We start from the raw sequence: 17,085 nt of genomic DNA on the forward strand, positions 1-17,085 counted from the left end.
AGGTGGCTGGGAGTTCTGATCGTAAAAAGGACACAAAGACTCAAACTCAGTTTACATGCATAATGATTGGAATGTGAATCTTTACAGCTAATCAATTCTTAAAGGTACAGACAATGTGAGTGAAAAGAGCTTTAAGCACAGGTTAAAGAGATGTGTATTGTTTCCAGACGGGAAAGTTAGTGAGATTTTGCAAGTCCAGGCAAGTTGTGGAGGTTACAGATAGTGCGACATGAACCCAAGATCCCGGTTGAGGCCGATCTCATATGTGCGGAACTTGGCTGTCTGTCTCTGCTCAGCGACTCTGCGCTGTCGTGTGTCCTGAAGGCCACCTTGGAGAACACCCACGAAGATCAGAGGCCGAATGCCCATGAACGCTGAAGTGTTCCCCAACAGGAAGAGAACAGTCTTGCCTGGTGATTACAAAGAACAACCCAGCACGGGAAACAGGCCCTTCGGCCCAACGAGCCTGCGCCGCCGCATCCTCCTACACCTACCCTGCCCTGCGTGTATGCGAGTCGAAACCCTAACTTAGCCAGATTCAGGGGAGAATAGTGTCAATTTGGTATACCAATCAGCCTAAGAGCACATCTTTGGGGTGTGGGAGGAAACCGGAGCGCCCGGAGGAAACCCACGCAACCACAGGGAGAATGCGCAAACTCCCACAGACACAGGCCCAAATCCATGTATCTGCACAGCTAGCAGTGCTAGTCACTGAGCTGTTGCAGTGCCCGTCTACCGGTCCAGGATCAAGCACACACACCGACACAAAGTACTAGGCCACTCCCGGAACCTCCAAGAGCAGCCCACTCACGACCCACCGTGTGCATGCCCCTTGTTTGACAACAAGGTGGACCTCCACCTGCGGAATAAAAAGACAAAAACGTTAACGTATAAGTCTGCATTTCCGTTGTCTCCCAAGGCTCTGACCCTATTTAATACCCCCTACTATAACCCTCCATCCTTGTTTTGCTCATGTGTCTATCTAAGTAAACCTTAAACAAGTCCAATGTGCCTGCCTCCACCACCCTACTCTGTAGCGTGTTCCATACCCCCACGACCCTCTGCGTGAAGAACCTTCCTCTCACATCCAAATTATACTTCTCCCCCCTCACCCTTAGATCATGACCTCTCGTAATTGTACCCAGTCTAGGGAGCAGCCTATCACTATTGACTCTATCTATTCCCTTCAGTATCTTATATACCAGTATCATGTCTCCCCTCAATCTCCGTCTTTCCAAGGAGAAAAGTCCCAGTTTCTCCAACCTTTCCTCGTAACTCAGTCCTTCCATGCCAGGCAACATCCTGTTGTCAAGCAGTGTTCATTCATCCATTGTCGTAACGTCTGCATGGTCTCCCCAATGTACCAAGCCTCAGGACATCCTTTCCTGCAGCGTATCAGGTAGACAACGTTGGCCGAGTTGCAAGAGTATGTACCATGTACCTGGTGGATGGTGTTCTCACATGAGATGATGGCATCCTTATCAATGATCCAGCACATCTTACAGAGGTTGCTGTGGCAGGGTTGTGTGGTGCCGTGGTCATTGTTTTCAGGAACAGGCCCTCAGCCCACCACGCCTGTGCTGATCACATTGTCCTTTTTAGATCAACCGCCTGTATCCCTCCATTCCCAGCTTGATCATTTGTTTATCCAGATAAATCTTAAATGTCACTAATGTCTCACCACCTCACTTGGCAATGCATTCCAGGCGACCACCACCTTCTGTGTAAAAAAAAACTCCCCCCCACACATCTCTCCTGGAACTTTCCTCTCTTACATTGAGCTTGTGCCCCCTTGTAAAAGTAATTTCTACCCTGGGAAAAAGCTTCCAACTGTTCACCTTATCTATGCCCCTCAATTTTCTAAACCTCTATTAGGTGCAACCTCAGCCTCCGTCTTTCCAGAGAGAACAATCCCAATTTATTCTCATAGCTAATACCCTCCATACCAGAAAACATTCTGATAAACCTTTTCTGTATTCCCTCCAAAGCCATCACATCCTTCTGATAGTGTGGTGTCCAGAATTGGACACGGTATTCCAAATGTGGCTCCACAGCATTTTCTATAACTGTAACATAATTTGCCAACTTTTATACTTGAAGCCCCATCTAATGAAGGCAAGCGTGCCATATGCTTTCTTCACCACCTTTTCCACCTACGTTTAAGGATCTGTGGACTTGTACTCCCAAATCTCTTGGCATGTCTGTGCTTCTGATGGTTCTGCCATTTATTTTATAGCTCTCACCTGAATTGAATCAACCAAAATGTATCACCTTGCATTTTTCCAGATTAAAGTCCATCTGCCATTTCTTTGCCAATTTTGCAGCCTATATCCTGCTGTATTCTCTGACAGTCTTCTTCACTGTCCACAACTCCAGCAATCTTAGTTTCATCCACTAAATCAAACTAGTTACGTTGACACTGGATACCTTGATCAGGCACTTAGTACTTTTGAATGAGGAACAACCCCCCCCTCCAAAGGGAGCCATCAAACAACCTTGAACAGGTTTGTTTGTCATATGCCATGCATAGCAAGCCCCTTAAGTGCCGTTGCATTAATACTTGTGATGATATGTATTAACTATCTCTGTAACCCTGTTGATAGGTGGGGAGTTCCTCTCTGGACCAAGTCAGGACTGTCCCAGGAGCTAGCAACAGAGAAGGTATGATGGAGGATCATGGTATGGACAAGAAATGGAGGAGGACAAGGCACAGCAACACATCGCAGTTACAGTCAAATAAAATACCTCTTGAGACTTTGGCCAAGGCCATTCAGTGTTGTTAGAAGAATGCAAATTGGACTAAAGGAATTCTGACAGCAAAGTTTGAGACATAGGCTAGGGAATAGGATGTTCTGAAAAGTTTAATACCTCAGATTCAAATTAGATGAGGAGGGAATAATGATATTGAAAGAGCGAGGGATAATCATTGAGGAAAAGAAGGCATTAAAAATTAGTTTGAATCTAGTAATTAAGTAGTAAGGCTTTGAGTAGGAAAACAGATCAAAAAATAGTAAATATGTGCCGTTTAAGTAGTGAAGCTAATCTTTAGATTTTTACTATGGATTGTTATATTCCAAAGAATAATTCTGTCACTCTGTAGCGTGATTTGATCCATCTGTAGGTTGGCAGCGTGGGCTGTGTGCGTGGGAAAATCTTAATGAAGACTAGCTTGAGTTCCACTGACCTGAAAATGGAAGCAGCTGTGGGTATAATGTGCTTGTTAGTCACAGTTCAGACCATGAGGGAAGGGGATTTATTTCAGGAAGCAGTGATGAGGTATAAAGAGAGTTGGGAGCGGCTGAATTCATTCTTTTTAGGAATACCAAGAAATGGCACAAATACTAACCTTTATTTTACTCATTTATGAAATGGATATCGCTGGCAAGGACATGCCTGGACAATATTGCCTATTCCTAATTGGCCTTGCCCAGTGCTACTAAGCCACCTTTTTGAACCGCTACAGTCTGTGAGGTGGAATTATTCCTATGGTATGGATCGGTTGGAAGTTCAGGATTATGACACAACTGTAATGAAGGGGATATAGTTCTGTGTCAAGATGGTGTGTGACTTGTTGGGAAATTTGCAGATGGTGGTGTTCCAACGCACTTGCTGCCCTTGTCTTTTCAAGGGGTAAAGATTGGGGATTTGGGATGTACTTTTGGTAACAAGTTAGTGACTTGCAGCATTGCACTTTGTAGATGGTATCCACACTGCAGCTATGTTATGTGGTGATGGAGAGAGTGAATGTAAAGTGGTAGATGGAATGCAAACCAAACAGGCTGATTTGTCCTAGATGCTGTCCAAACTTTTGAATGTTGTGAGAGCTGCAGTCATCCAAGAAAATCAGGAATATGCCACCAGAGGTGAATCACTCACTGCAGACCAAACTTACTTTGATGCTGAGAGCCGGGAGGTCTTCAGCTCCAAACGGGCCTTGCAGCTCTTGCAAATGTGCCGACTGAGAGCAGATTTACATTAAGTTCTTCCGACCCAGGAAAAGCCTAGTGCTCTTGAAAATAAAGAAATGGGAAAACAATGTGAACATCTGGGTTAGGTGACCAGGATTGGTGCACCATTGCGAATAACTCGAATTATGAGAAGCCTTGGTAATTGAAAAGGGCTCAGAAGAAGCCCTGAAAAGGAAGACATCTCTGTTCTCAGGGCCATTGGGACAAAGTTAACTGTTTGGAACTGTGGTGTTCTGTTTGGCGTAGCTGAAGAGCCGATATTCTGCTTATGATTTGGTGCTTGAATGCATATTCTTGAACCCAGGAGAACAGAATCTGGGGAGACAAAATTGAAACCTTGCAAAGTGGGTTGTTGTTGACAGAGAATTTCAAGGTGAAATCTTGGAAGGTGAAGATTTAAATTCCTTGTGAGGGAGACACAATTTCAATGAAATTGTATGATTCACTGTGGCATCGACATCTGAGTAGTAGACTCTGTTGGTCACATCTGTCATTTATGTTGTCGTGAATCATAGAATCCTTCAGTGCAGAAGGAGACCATTCAGCCCATCGAGCCTGCACTGACCACAATTCCACACAGACCCTATCCCCATAACCCCACACATTTACCCTAATTCCCTGATGCTAGGGTCAATTTTAGCATTGTCAATCCACCTAATGCGCACATCTTTGTACTGTGGGAGGAAACCCTCGCAGACATGGGGAGAATGTGCAAACTCCACACAGACAGTGACCCAAGCTGAGAATCGAACCTGGATCCTGTGATGATCCACTGTGTCACCATGCCACCTGTGTGGTGTGTTTGACCACAGTTTTCTTATTAATTCATGTACACTGGATACTTATCCTAAAAATTAGAATGTAAGACAAATATTTTAGGAGATTTCCACCCAATATCTAAGTGTTGTCCCCAGTAGAAAAACAGGTGTGATTCCCACTGGATGATTTGGGAAGAATGAGTTCAAATTCACTCACACTTAGAAATTGTTTTGGATTAGAGACCTAAACGTGCTGGCAAGGCTAGTTCCTTAAACGGCACCTTACAACACACCTCAACCTTATACACCTCAATCTCCTACCCACCTGTGAAGAACATTTCCCCCTCCCCAAACTTGGCAGGTTTGTGGTGCCGGGGCAGTGCCAGTGCTACCAACCCATTTCCTGATCACCACCCAGGGGCTGCATTGGCTTTGAGGCCCCCTCTCCCCCCATTTATGGAGCTCAGTAATGAGCAGTACTGGGTTCCTGCTGCATTTGAGGATTGGAGATTTTTCAGGAGCGGGAGAATCTGTTCTGAACTAACCCTAATCAGATTCATGCCAGATGGGGCTTAGGTGCTGGAAAACTACCAAAAGGGGTTCTCACTTGCGCTAACCGTGCTATGGCCCCCTCTGTGATTTTCTGGCCCTAACATGATTTGCACTTGAGCGCACAGGACTGGAGAATCAAGTTGTTAGATTTTTCTAGCCTTGTATAGTGAAATGTATTTTTGTTCGTTCAATTTGTTGAATCTTGTGGCTTTCTTCTCTTAGCAAGTATGTTGAATTTCAACAGTTTTTTAAACAAACATTGGATCTTACCAAAAACTTGTGGGCTGGTTGACAATCATAACATCAGCTTCTGCAATGCTTTTGCTGTCACAATATTTACTAATTAATCTAGTTGAGTTTCTGGTCAATAGTTATCCCAGGATTAAACGAGAAAGATGGTTAGATTCTTTGTTGTTGGAGACACTGGTCTGGCCTTGTGTGGTGTGAATGTTACTAGCCATCTATCAGCCCCAGCACACGTGTTGTCCAGATCCGGCTGCATGTAAGCACAAAACACTTCATCATCAGAGAAGTTGAAATGTAACTGAACACTGTGTAATCATCAGTGAATATCTCCACTTCTGAAGTGATGAATTGATGAAGCAGCTGGAGATGATTGAGCAAGGGATCACTTCCTTGAGGAATTCCTGCAGTGACGTCCTAGGACTGGGATGTTTGGGCAAGGGAACACTGCCCAAGCAAGGGAACCTCCAATAACCACAATTAACAATCTTTGTGCTAGGATGACTTCAGCTAGGATTCCTTGGTGTCAAGGGCAGTCACTCTCACTTCACATAATTTTATTTCATTTGTCTGTCTTTGAACCAAGTCTGTAATGATGTCTGGAGCTGAGTGGTCCTCACAGAACTCAAACTGAGCATCAGTGATCAGATTATTGCTGTGTCGATGCTGCTTGATAGCACTATAATTAATCCCTTCCATCATTTTGCTAATGATTGCAGGTAAACTGGATGATAAAATTGGCCAGATTGGACTTATCCTTTTGTAGAGAGGGTATACCTGGGCACTCTTCCATTTTGGCACGAGGATGCTGGCGTTGTATCGGTACTACAACCTGTATTTACTGTTGGGAAGCAGTAGTTTTAAAGGATGCTCATGTGCAAAGTGCTTCAATTTGTTAATTAGTAGCTTTCGATATTGGGTAGCATGGTGGCACAGTGGTTAGCACTGCTATCTCACAGCGCCAGGGACCTGGGTTCAATTCCTGGCTTGGGTCAGTGTGTGGAATTTGCACATTCTCCCCGTGCCTATGTCACAGTCCAAAGATGTGCTGGTTAGGTGAATTGGCTATGTTAAATTCTCAGTGTACCCAAACAGGCACCGGAGTGTGGGGATTCAGGGATTTTCACAATAACTTCATTGCAATGTGAATGTAAGCCTACTTGTGACTAACAAATAAACTTTTTTTTAAACATTGTGCACCTGTTGTTCTGTGATTGACCGGTCTCCAATAGTGTAACCCTGTAACTGGATCCTTGGCTAACTTGATTGTTCTTTCATTGTGGGATTGACTCGCCCCATGAGAATGTGGCCTTAATCTGAGTTACATCAAGTATTAATTTGCACAAGAAGCTATGACGCTTGCCACCAAAAGCAGAAACATTTGAGTGGTGGGTTGGGGGGAAGAGTTAATAAATACAAGATGGCCTCTGGCACCACCTGTAGATTATATGGTGGCTCTGGATCACAATATCTGACAGCATTTCGAACTATAGAATCGCTACACTGCAGAAAGAGGCTATTCGGCCCATCAAGTCTGCGCCGACGCTCCAATCCAGGTCCTCCCCTCTGCCGTATCTGTGTAACCCATACATTTAACATGGCTAACCTACATATCTTTTGAGGATTGGCTTTGCTAAATTGCCTCTAACTGCACATCTTTTGACTGTAGAGGAAACTGGATCACCTGCAGCAAATCCACATAGACCTGGGAGAACATGCAAACTCCACACAGTCAGCCAAGTCCAGAATCTAACCCAGATCCCTGGTGCTATGAGGTAGCTGTGTTAATCACTGTGCCACCCACAGTGGCACAGTGGTTAATGCATCTTCCAGCTGATGGTGTCAGACCAGACAGAGAAGGAAATAGGACAGGAAGAATAGGAAAGTAAAGTTACCCTAACTAAAATCTAAAATAAGTGAAGCCCAGAAGCTACACCGACTAAGATTTACATTTGTAGTGGGCATACTGGTTCAGTTTGTGTTCTCCTCCCCATGCACCTGCCCCTTCAATCTCTGGATTGCCAACCAGACTGAGCAACAGAGTTAAAGCTTTGATTCTTGCATTGAAATTTTAGGCATGAGTTGCTATGGAAGCAGACAGGCTGGTAGTCAAGTGGAATGTTTGAGGCAGGTGGGCACAGAGGCAGACCTTGAGCTCACTGGTTTGAAGTCACTTGAGATTTGCAAAGGAATGAGATCGAAGAGCCCCTGGATTTGTGTGTATTAAACAGGATAGTGGAGTTTGGCAAAGATCTCCATCAAACTGTTTGTTTGAGGCAGTTTTTGTTTGCTCATTCATGGGATGTGGACATCACTGGAAAGAGCAGCATTTATTATTTATTCCTATATAACCAGGGTGGTTTTCTAGGACATTGCAGAAAACAGTTGAGAATTGACCAGATTACTGAAAGGTCTGGAGTCACATTGGTCAGACCAAATAAGGACAGGAGATAGTTAGATCTGAAATTAAAATGCTAACTGAAGTTCAGCTGAAATGGTAGCATTTAAACTCATGTCTCTGGATTATCAATTCAAGCCTATGAATTACTAACCTTGTAACAAAGTACCAAACATTTATATCAATTAGATATACCTAGCTTCAACCATGCCTATCTACTTCTGAAGTCCTCATTCATGCCTTTGTTATCTCTAGCCTTGATTTTCCCTTTGCACTCATAGCTGGCGTCCAACATTCGGTCCTTACAAAAAAAAGGGCCAGCGACAACTCTGCTCCCCATGTCTTTAACTTGTAAAAAATTCCATTCACCTATCATCTGTTTGCTAAATTGATTCCCATTCAAGCAATATTTTGATTTTAAAATTCTGATCCTTGCTTTCAATTCCATTCATAATCTTGCCCCTCCCTATGACTTCTCTCCTCCACATCCATAATCCTCCAAACTAATTGAGACTAGCTAAAAGGTAAATACATGGGGATAGGGCCTGGGTGGGATTGTGGTCAGTGCAGACTCTATGGGCTGAACGGCCTCATTCTGCATTGTAGGATTCTATGACTCTAAGTCAGTAGTGAGTTACTTGCTGCATAATTAGATGTGGGTGAGTGCTGTCCACTGATTTGAGGGAGTTTGAAGCCAGGGACCTGTACCTGTTGAGATGTTCCATGGCATGTGCACCCCACAATCTGATCCATCTGAATATGGTGGATTCATGGCAGCTTCACAAATGATAGTTGCAGTTTCCCAGAATGGCCAGTGCAATTTTGAGTGCTTTCTTGCTACGTTTTCTCAAACTCTCAAAAAAGGGGAACATTGGAGTTGAATATAACATTTTACCACCTCAAAGAGCACAATGGCATCATAGCAAATTAGTAAAAAGTCTGACAACACCAGGTCTTAGTCCAACCGATTTATTTGATAGTAATCGCACAAGCTTTCGAGGTTTCCCTCTTCGTCAGGTGAATGGAGAGTTCTGGCCTCAGACAGAGCATATAAAGCACAGACAGTTTAGAGATTACTGATTAGAATGCGAATCTTTACACCTAACCTGCTGTTCAAGTCCTAAAGTGGCCGATAATGTGAGTGGAAGGAGCACTGGTAGAGCACTGTCAGACTTTTTACTGTGTTTACCCCAGTCCAACGCCAGCACACCCACATCATCATAGCAAATGGCAGTGGGGAACTAGAAAGTATTCCATATTCTAAACTATTTTTGAAGAATGAAGCAGACTCTTATTTAGGGATCAAAGGGTTAATGGACCTGAGACATGAACTGTGTTTTTCTTCCACAGGTGCTGCCAAACCTGCTGAGTTAATCCAGCATTTTGTTTTTTTTAAAAAAAATTGGTTTGAAAAACAGGTGAATCCTTCCTCAGTTGTTCAGTAAATAACTCTTCAGTCTTATCTGTCATAGTCTGATAACATGGTCTGGTAGTGCCCTCCAAAGCCACTGAGAACATAGTTTTCAATTGCTTAGGTGAAAGGCAAAGTTCCTTTTCCATTCAGCACCTACAGCACAACAGCTCCCCATGTCAAGATCCTGAAAAATGTGAACTATTTCCTGTGTCCTAGGAGTCTCCTGAAGGGGTATGTGATAAATTAATCGTCAGCTCTAATGTGCTTGGTCAGCTTTGGGATGACTGAGGAAGAGAGTTTTTCAGGACCAGGACCTTAAACCTGAGGCTAAGATCATGGTCAGGAAGAAAAGGAAGGTGTACAAGAGGTTCAGGGAATTAGGAGATGTTAAAGATCTTGAGGAGTATAAGGACGGTAGGAGGGAACTTAAAAGGGAAATTAGGAGAGCCAGAAGGGGTCATGAGAAGACCTTGGCGAGTAAGATTAAGGAGAATCCCAAGGCCTTCTATAAATATGTGAAAGGTAAAAGGATAAGAAGAGAAGGGATAGGACCTATAAAAGGTGAGGGGGGAAAGGTTTGTGTGGAACCAGAAGAAATGGCGGAGGTGCTTAACGAGTACTTCGCCTCAGTATTCACGGTGGAAGCCGATCTGGGAGATTTTGTTATGGATTTGCAGCAGATGGAAAGGATTGAGTACGTGAATATTAAGGAGGAGGATGTGTTGGAACTTTTGAATTCTATCAAGGTAGATAAGTCGCCGGGACCAGATGGGATGTACCCCAGGATACTGTGGGAGGCGAGGGAAGAGATTGCAGAGCCCCTGGCGATGATCTTTGCGTCGTCAATGGAGACGGGAGAGGTTCCGGAAGATTGGAGGATTGCGGATGTAGTTCCTATTTTTAAGAAAGGGAACAGAGATAGCCCGGGAAATTACCGACCGGTGAGTCTGACCTCAGTGGTTGGTAAGCTGATGGAGAGGCTCCTGAGGGACAAGATTTACGAACATTTGGAGAGGTTTGACATGATCAGGAATAGTCAGCATGGATTTGTCAAGGGCAGGTCGTGCCTTACAAGCCTAGTTGAGTTCTTCGATAATGTGACTGAACACATTGACGAAGGAAGTGCCGTGGACGTAGTGTACATGGACTTCAGCAAGGCGTTTGATAAGGTCCCCCACGCAAGACTTCTTGAGAAGGTGAGAGGGCATGGGATCCAAGGGCCTTTGGCCTTGTGGATCCAGAACTGGCTTGCCTGCAGAAGGCAGAGAGTGGTTGTGGATGGGGCTTTTTCTGAATGGAGGTCAGTCACCAGCGGAGTGCCTCAAGGATCTGTTCTGGGACCCTTGTTGTTTGTCATTTTCATAAATGACCTGGATGAGGAAGTGGAGGGATGGGTAAGTAAGTTCGCTGATGACACGAAGGTCGGTGGTGTTGTGGATGATCTGGAAGGATGGCAAAAGTTGCAGCAGGACATAGATAGGATGCAGGACTGGGCGGAGAAGTGGCAGATGGACTTCAACGCGGATAAATGTGTAGTCGTCCATTTTGGCAGAACCAACGGGATGAACGAGTACACTATTAAGGGCAGAAGTCTGAGTAGTGTTGAGGAGCAGAAGGATCTTGGGGTCCGGGTCCACAGGACTCTTAAATCGGCCTCGCAGGTGGAGGAGGTGGTCAAGAAGGCGTATGGTGTACTGGCCTTCATTAATCGAGGGATTGAGTTTAGGAGTCGGGAGGTAATGCTGGAACTTTATAAGACCCTTGTCAGGCCTCATTTGGAGTATTGTGCGCAGTTCTGGTCGCCTCACTATAGGAAAGATGTAGAAGCTATTGAGAGGGTGCAGAGGAGATTTACAAGGATGTTGCCTGGACTGGGAGGCATGCCTTATGAAGTTAGGTTGAGGGAGCTGGGACTCTTTTCCCTGGAGAGACGAAGGTTGAGAGGCGACCCGATAGAAGTTTACAAAATGTTGAGAGGAATAGATAGGGTGGACTCTGAGAGGCTATTTCCCCGGTTTGAAATGGTCGCTACGAGAGGACACAGATTTAAGGTGCGGGGAGGGAGGTTCAGAGGTGATGTTAGGGGTAAGTTTTTCACTCAGAGGGTGGTGAGTGAATGGAATCGGCTGCCGTCAGTGGTGGTGGAGGCGAACTCGCTGGGGTCTTTTAAAAGACTTCTGGATGAGTATATGGGGTTTAATGAGATTGAGGGTTATAGATAGGTCTGTAGGTTGGTAGGTGATGTGGTCGGCGCAACTTGTGGGCCAAAGGGCCTGTTTGTGCTGTAGTGTTCTATGTTCTATGTTCTATGGTTTTCCAGGCAAAAATGATCCCTGTGCTCTTACATGCTTTGGAGGTTTAAACTGTTACTTTAGGTGATCACGCACTAACAAAATGGAGGGAGAGACCAGATCTTGCCAGGGAAAAGGCTGGTAAAGGACTTGAGTCTTTTGAGGTTAGACTGCTTCTGCAAAGGCTTCAGGCATGACGTAGAGTTTTTCTGAGTGTGGAAATGGTCATCCGCATACTGAAGCTCCATGAGCAACATCCATGCTGTTTTCTTCTTGGATTTCAACTTGGAGTTGAAAAGTTTTGTCCTTCTGGTAGATAATGTCCACTCCACTGGGAAGCTTGTTCTTGACAAGGAGAAGGATGGTGATGGTGAAGATGGAGAAAAGGATGGGGTCAATGACACCCCCCTGCTTGACTCCAGCCTTGACCGCGAAGATTTCTGTCACATTTCTCTTGGTGAGGATTGCCACCGACATCTTGTAGTGGAGGAGTCGGATGATGTTGATGAATTTTTCTGGACAATAGCCTTTGACAGGGTCTTCCATAGCACTTGCTAATTGAAGGAGTTGAAAGCCTTAGTCAGATCAATGAAGGCCATGTAGAGTGGTTAATGTTGCACCTGGCATTCCTTTTGAAGTTGTCAAGCAGTAAAAATCATGTTCATTAACTTACAGCAGTTACCTTAAAGCACCGGCGTAGTACCACAGCAGTGTATTAGCAAGATCCTCCAAATCATTGGCAAGAAAGATCATTCAACTCTTAAGGCAAATGTCCAGGATCGGGATGTTAACTATTCAAAACTAGCTCTGTTGGGTGTGACATGTCATTCAAATGGTGACTAGTGGAGTGCCCCAGGGGTCGGTGCTGGGGCCTCAGCTATTTACCATTTATATAGATGATCTGGAGGAGGGAACCGAGTGTATGGTGTCGAAATTTGCTGATGACACCAAGATTGGTGGAACGGCAAATTGTGCGGAGGGTGTGGAGAGTCTGCAGAAGGATCTAGATAGGCTGGGCGAATGGGCCAGGAACTGGCAAATGGAATTTAATGTTGGCAAGTGCGAAGTTGTCCACTTTGGTAGGAATAATGGTAGGAAGGACTATTACTTACGTGGCGAAAAACTGCAGCATGCGACGGTGCAGAGGGACCTCGGGGTCCTTGTGCATGAGTCGCAAAAACCCAGCCTGTAGGTGCAGCAGGTGGTCTGGAAGGCGAATGGGATGCTGGCCTTTATAGCGAGGGGGATTGAATATAAAAGTAGGGAGGTCTTGCTGCAGCTGCATAGGGCACTGGTGAGGCCGCAGCTGGAGTACTGTGTGCAGTTTTGGTCGCCGCACTTACGCAAGGATATTTTGGCCTTGGAGGGAGTGCAGAGGAGGTTTACTAGGCTGATTCTGGAGTTGAGGGGGTTGAGCTATGAGGAGAGGCTGAATAAACTAGGCTTGTACTCGTTAGAGTTTAGAAGAATGAGGGGAGATCTCATTGAGACATATAAGATGATGAATGGGATGGATAGGATAGAGGTGGAGAGGCTCTTCCCGCTCAGAAAGGACAGTAGGACTAGAGGGCACAGCCTCAAGATAAAGGGGGGGGGGCGCGGTTTAGAACGGAGTTGAGGAGGAACTTTTTCACTCAAAGGGTGGTGAATCTCTGGAATTCTCTGCCCGTTGAAGTGGTGGAGGCTGCCTCGCTAAATATTTTTAAGACGTGGGTTGATAGGTTTTTGATAGGGTTATGGGGAGAGGGCGGGAATGTGGAACTGAGCCACGACAGATCAGCCATGATCTTATTGAATGGCGGGGCAGGCTCGAGGGGCTAGATGGCCTACTCCTACTCCTATTTGTTACGTTCTTATGTTCAAATGCCTGACACCTGTTCTACTCATATCTCACCCACGGCAGAAGACTCCCGGAAGGACAAGTGGGAACACTTTTAAGGTTGCCGTCAAAGTGACTCAAACATTCCCACCAACTTGTGGAAGTCCCTGACTAAAATGGAGAAGGTAGACAGCAAAACCATGGAGACACTTCATTGCGCTGCACAAGGTCAAGCCTCCATACAACCCATCTACCTGATCCTTCAAGCACCATTTGCCCCCCAGGTTGTGGCAACTGCAGATCGAGTGTTAAACTTAACAGCCATCTCAAAACCTACTGAATTGGAATGAAAGCAGGTCATCCTTGGTCCCAAGACTGCCTAAAAAAAAGTTGAGTAATCATCACAATCATATTGTTTCTGATTCAACAATCTCAGCAATGTTTCTAGAGGAAGATTTACTCCCTGACCGGAGACATTGCAAATCCCTGAACGATTAGGTAATATCAGGAGGCTTCAGGGTGGATTCTCCCTCTGATTCCGTGTCCCTTATGCACTTCATCTGTTCTCATGGTCTAGGCAGGAATTATGGGATGGCACAAAGGTAGCCAATGGACTGTTAACAAAATGTATTTTTGTGAGGAAATTACTGTTTAAAAATACATGTACAGGAGCCTAGGCTGCTATTGAACAGCTTTATGACAGAAATCCTTTCAAATTTTTGTGTACTATGAGCCATCTTAACCTCATCAGTTGGCCTTTTCTCTAGTGTCACATTATCATGTAATCAGAACAAGTTGAATTTGCATTTCTTTAGCACCTTTCAAAATCTCAGGATTTCTCAAAGTTGTTTATAGACAATTAAGTACTTTTTGAAGTATAGTCACTGTCTCTAACAAAGAAAATCCCAAGGCATTTCAGTGGTCATGGATAAATAACACAATAAAATGGTGCCAATTCTATCCAGTTGTCACATACTGATCTCTTGTTCCAGTTCCATAATTTTCAGAATCATTTCCTTTAAGCAAGATCAAGTGTAGTATCGCTTCTCGGCCTTTTGACCAAGATCAAGTGTAGTATCAACATGCTGTGCTTGGTTGAAGTCATTAGGTTACATTTTAGCTTCATTTGAAGCAATTTTTTAAAGTGGCATCTTGGCCTTTTGGCTAAAATGCAAATCAGATCAAGCCTTGGAGGAGGAGCTATACCTACTCCAATCAGCTTGGATCATGTAGATCAAGCCCAAGACAGGAGGTGAGAGCCCTGTCTTGTCAGCTTGGATTGGGAATGTCCCAACTTGTTGGAACTCTGAATTGGATTTCATTGGATTGGATTGAATTGGAATAATGTTTAAAAAAAAATTTGCATCCTTTTCAGCTATAACTATTTTGCACTCTCGTTTCCTTCTCTGGATGATATGCTGTGTAGCGCACAAGAAACAATACTTTTCACTATGCTAATACATGTGACAATAATAAATCAAATCAAATCCTTTAAGATATCTTTCACTACACTTACTTTGATTCCTCCAACTTCCCTTCTCTCACCCGTATAGTTTCCTGGACTTTTGCAAATATTCATAGCTTCCAGATACCTATGAGGACAACCTTTCCTAGAGCTCAGTAAACTTGGGCTGTATTTATTCATTTAGAAATCTTTGCTCAGTGTTTAAGTGCAGCAGAGTTCATTGAAAGTAAAATGGAACTATGCAGGATTACTGCTCCATGAGTTGAGCGGCTGTTCAATGATCTTATAATGTGGGTGTTAAACTCTCACTGGTTGTGCCAACTGGCAGAGTTCCTTAAAACAGTTAGGAGTAAATAATAAGCCTTTCATTTGCACCCTCGCTATTTTACGAATAGAGGGCAAGGGTCAGAGGCCCCATTTCCTGCTGATATTTTAAAACCAGTGAGGTCAGGGTAGTTTTGTATTTCATTGATTTCTCCCCAAGTTGTTTTCAGTTTTAAGAGGAAATGGGCATTTAGTGAGTAGCTTGAATTTTTCTGATTATTTTTCTTCTTTCTTGAGTTTCTTCCCAGTTCAAAATGTTAAAGGCTGGTGGGGGGGTATGAGGTGCTGCAAGAAAACAAACTGCTCCCAATGCCATTTTTGCTCATTGCACATTATACAGACACTCAGAAACTGTCAGTGTTCTCCCAATCTACTGTCAGTATTCCCTTGGAAATCCTGGAGAAATGGGCATTTTTAGCAATTTATGTTGTCTTCCTGAGTCCTGCTCAAGCCACGGCAGTAAATCAGAATCCCACAGAAATTCCAGGGACATGTTTTGTTATTGGTCCCATGTGCTTTGTGTCTTAATGATTAAAATCTAATCCCACCCTCACTTCTACCAGCTAATAGCCTGTCCCTGCTCTAGGCACAGTCATGAATCATAAGCCTGGAAATTGCATTTATCTGTCAGATACCAGAATCTGCAGGAATCGTCTTTGCTTCATCCTGATACATCCTTCACTCCATATGAGCTCTGCCTCTTTAACACATTCCTGCAGCCTCCTTACCGCCCCCAGTGAGTAAATGCAACTTCAGATATTTGTACAAGATATATTTATAGACCAAGAAGATCCCAGATTTGAATCATGTACTGTGTTCAATTATCTGATCTCATCGAGAGAAGCAGTTGAAGGATTTGAATTGACTCCAGCATCCTTGGCCTATGAAGGGGAAATGAGGAAGATTCCTGTGTGCAGTGACTTTTGTTGGAATGGGCACACACAATGGGAAATGCAAAGTTGGGTTTGACAGTGATGCCTCTGCAGCCAAATGCTCTAATCAATGTCTAGATTTAGATGGGTTTATTGGTAGCACAATAAGCCTGTTGGACTTTAACCTGGTGTTGTTCTTATTGTGCTTACCCCAGTCCAAGGCTAGCATCTCCACATCATAGATTTAGGTGTGCAGAATAACCATTTTTAGAAGGATGCCCAGCACTGTAGAATTACATACAGCTTGAGTTGGTAGCTAATCTGTGTCAATTTTGCTGGGTTCAATTCCTCTCAGTGTCTTAGCTGGGGAGGAGAAAATTTATTCATCCATACAAATTATTGTTTCCCCGCAGCCTCCAGAAAGTACACATGAGTGGATATTGTGAGAGGACACGACCAAGCTCGTGCGTGATCTCCCCACAACTGAATAGCTTGCCAATGCAGCCATGAATAATAGCCACTTAAGGCCTATTAACATTGAGGAGCTTTACCTTATGAAGCTAACATCAAGAGAGGGAAGAAATTTATCCCTTCTCTGCCCTGTCAAATTCCCCACTCTTTGACCTCATTAACAACCCCATATTTGCTGCTTTGTTCAATGTGGCAATGCTGCTTGTTCAAGAGGCTGGGGAGGGTGTAGCAATTAAGAGCATCAATTAAGGTGGGCAGGCTGCCTGAAGTGCCTTTTACATCCCCTGCAAAATTTCAGACAGATTGGGATGTGATGGGAAGATTACCCTCTGGATTTTAAAAGGCCTCCCCCTCCCTCCTTCCCCCCTTACTAATAGAGAGAAAATGTAAAATCCAGCTCAATGTTCCAGGCTGATGAAGTTTTATTTCATCACCCCACCCCTCCTTTTGGCTTGCTTTTATCATTTAATCACCTCTCTTCTGTTCTATCACAACCATTACCCACCCCCC

General features: G+C 44.2%; 1 protein-coding gene and 1 pseudogene across 1 annotated transcript in view; both read left to right on the forward strand.

Moving 5' to 3' along the window:
• mcamb (melanoma cell adhesion molecule b) overlaps positions 1–17,085 on the forward strand; it is a 244,314-nt gene that overhangs the window by 104,336 nt on the left and 122,893 nt on the right. The gene's annotated exons all lie outside the window — the stretch shown is intronic.
• On the forward strand, positions 14,483–14,625 carry LOC145359980 (U2 spliceosomal RNA; annotated as a pseudogene).

The sequence above is a fragment of the Carcharhinus amblyrhynchos genome, chromosome 29 (genome assembly GCF_965287045.1).
Source record: "Carcharhinus amblyrhynchos chromosome 29, sCarAmb.v2.hapA, whole genome shotgun sequence".
NCBI classification, from domain to species: Eukaryota; Metazoa; Chordata; class Chondrichthyes; order Carcharhiniformes; family Carcharhinidae; genus Carcharhinus; species Carcharhinus amblyrhynchos.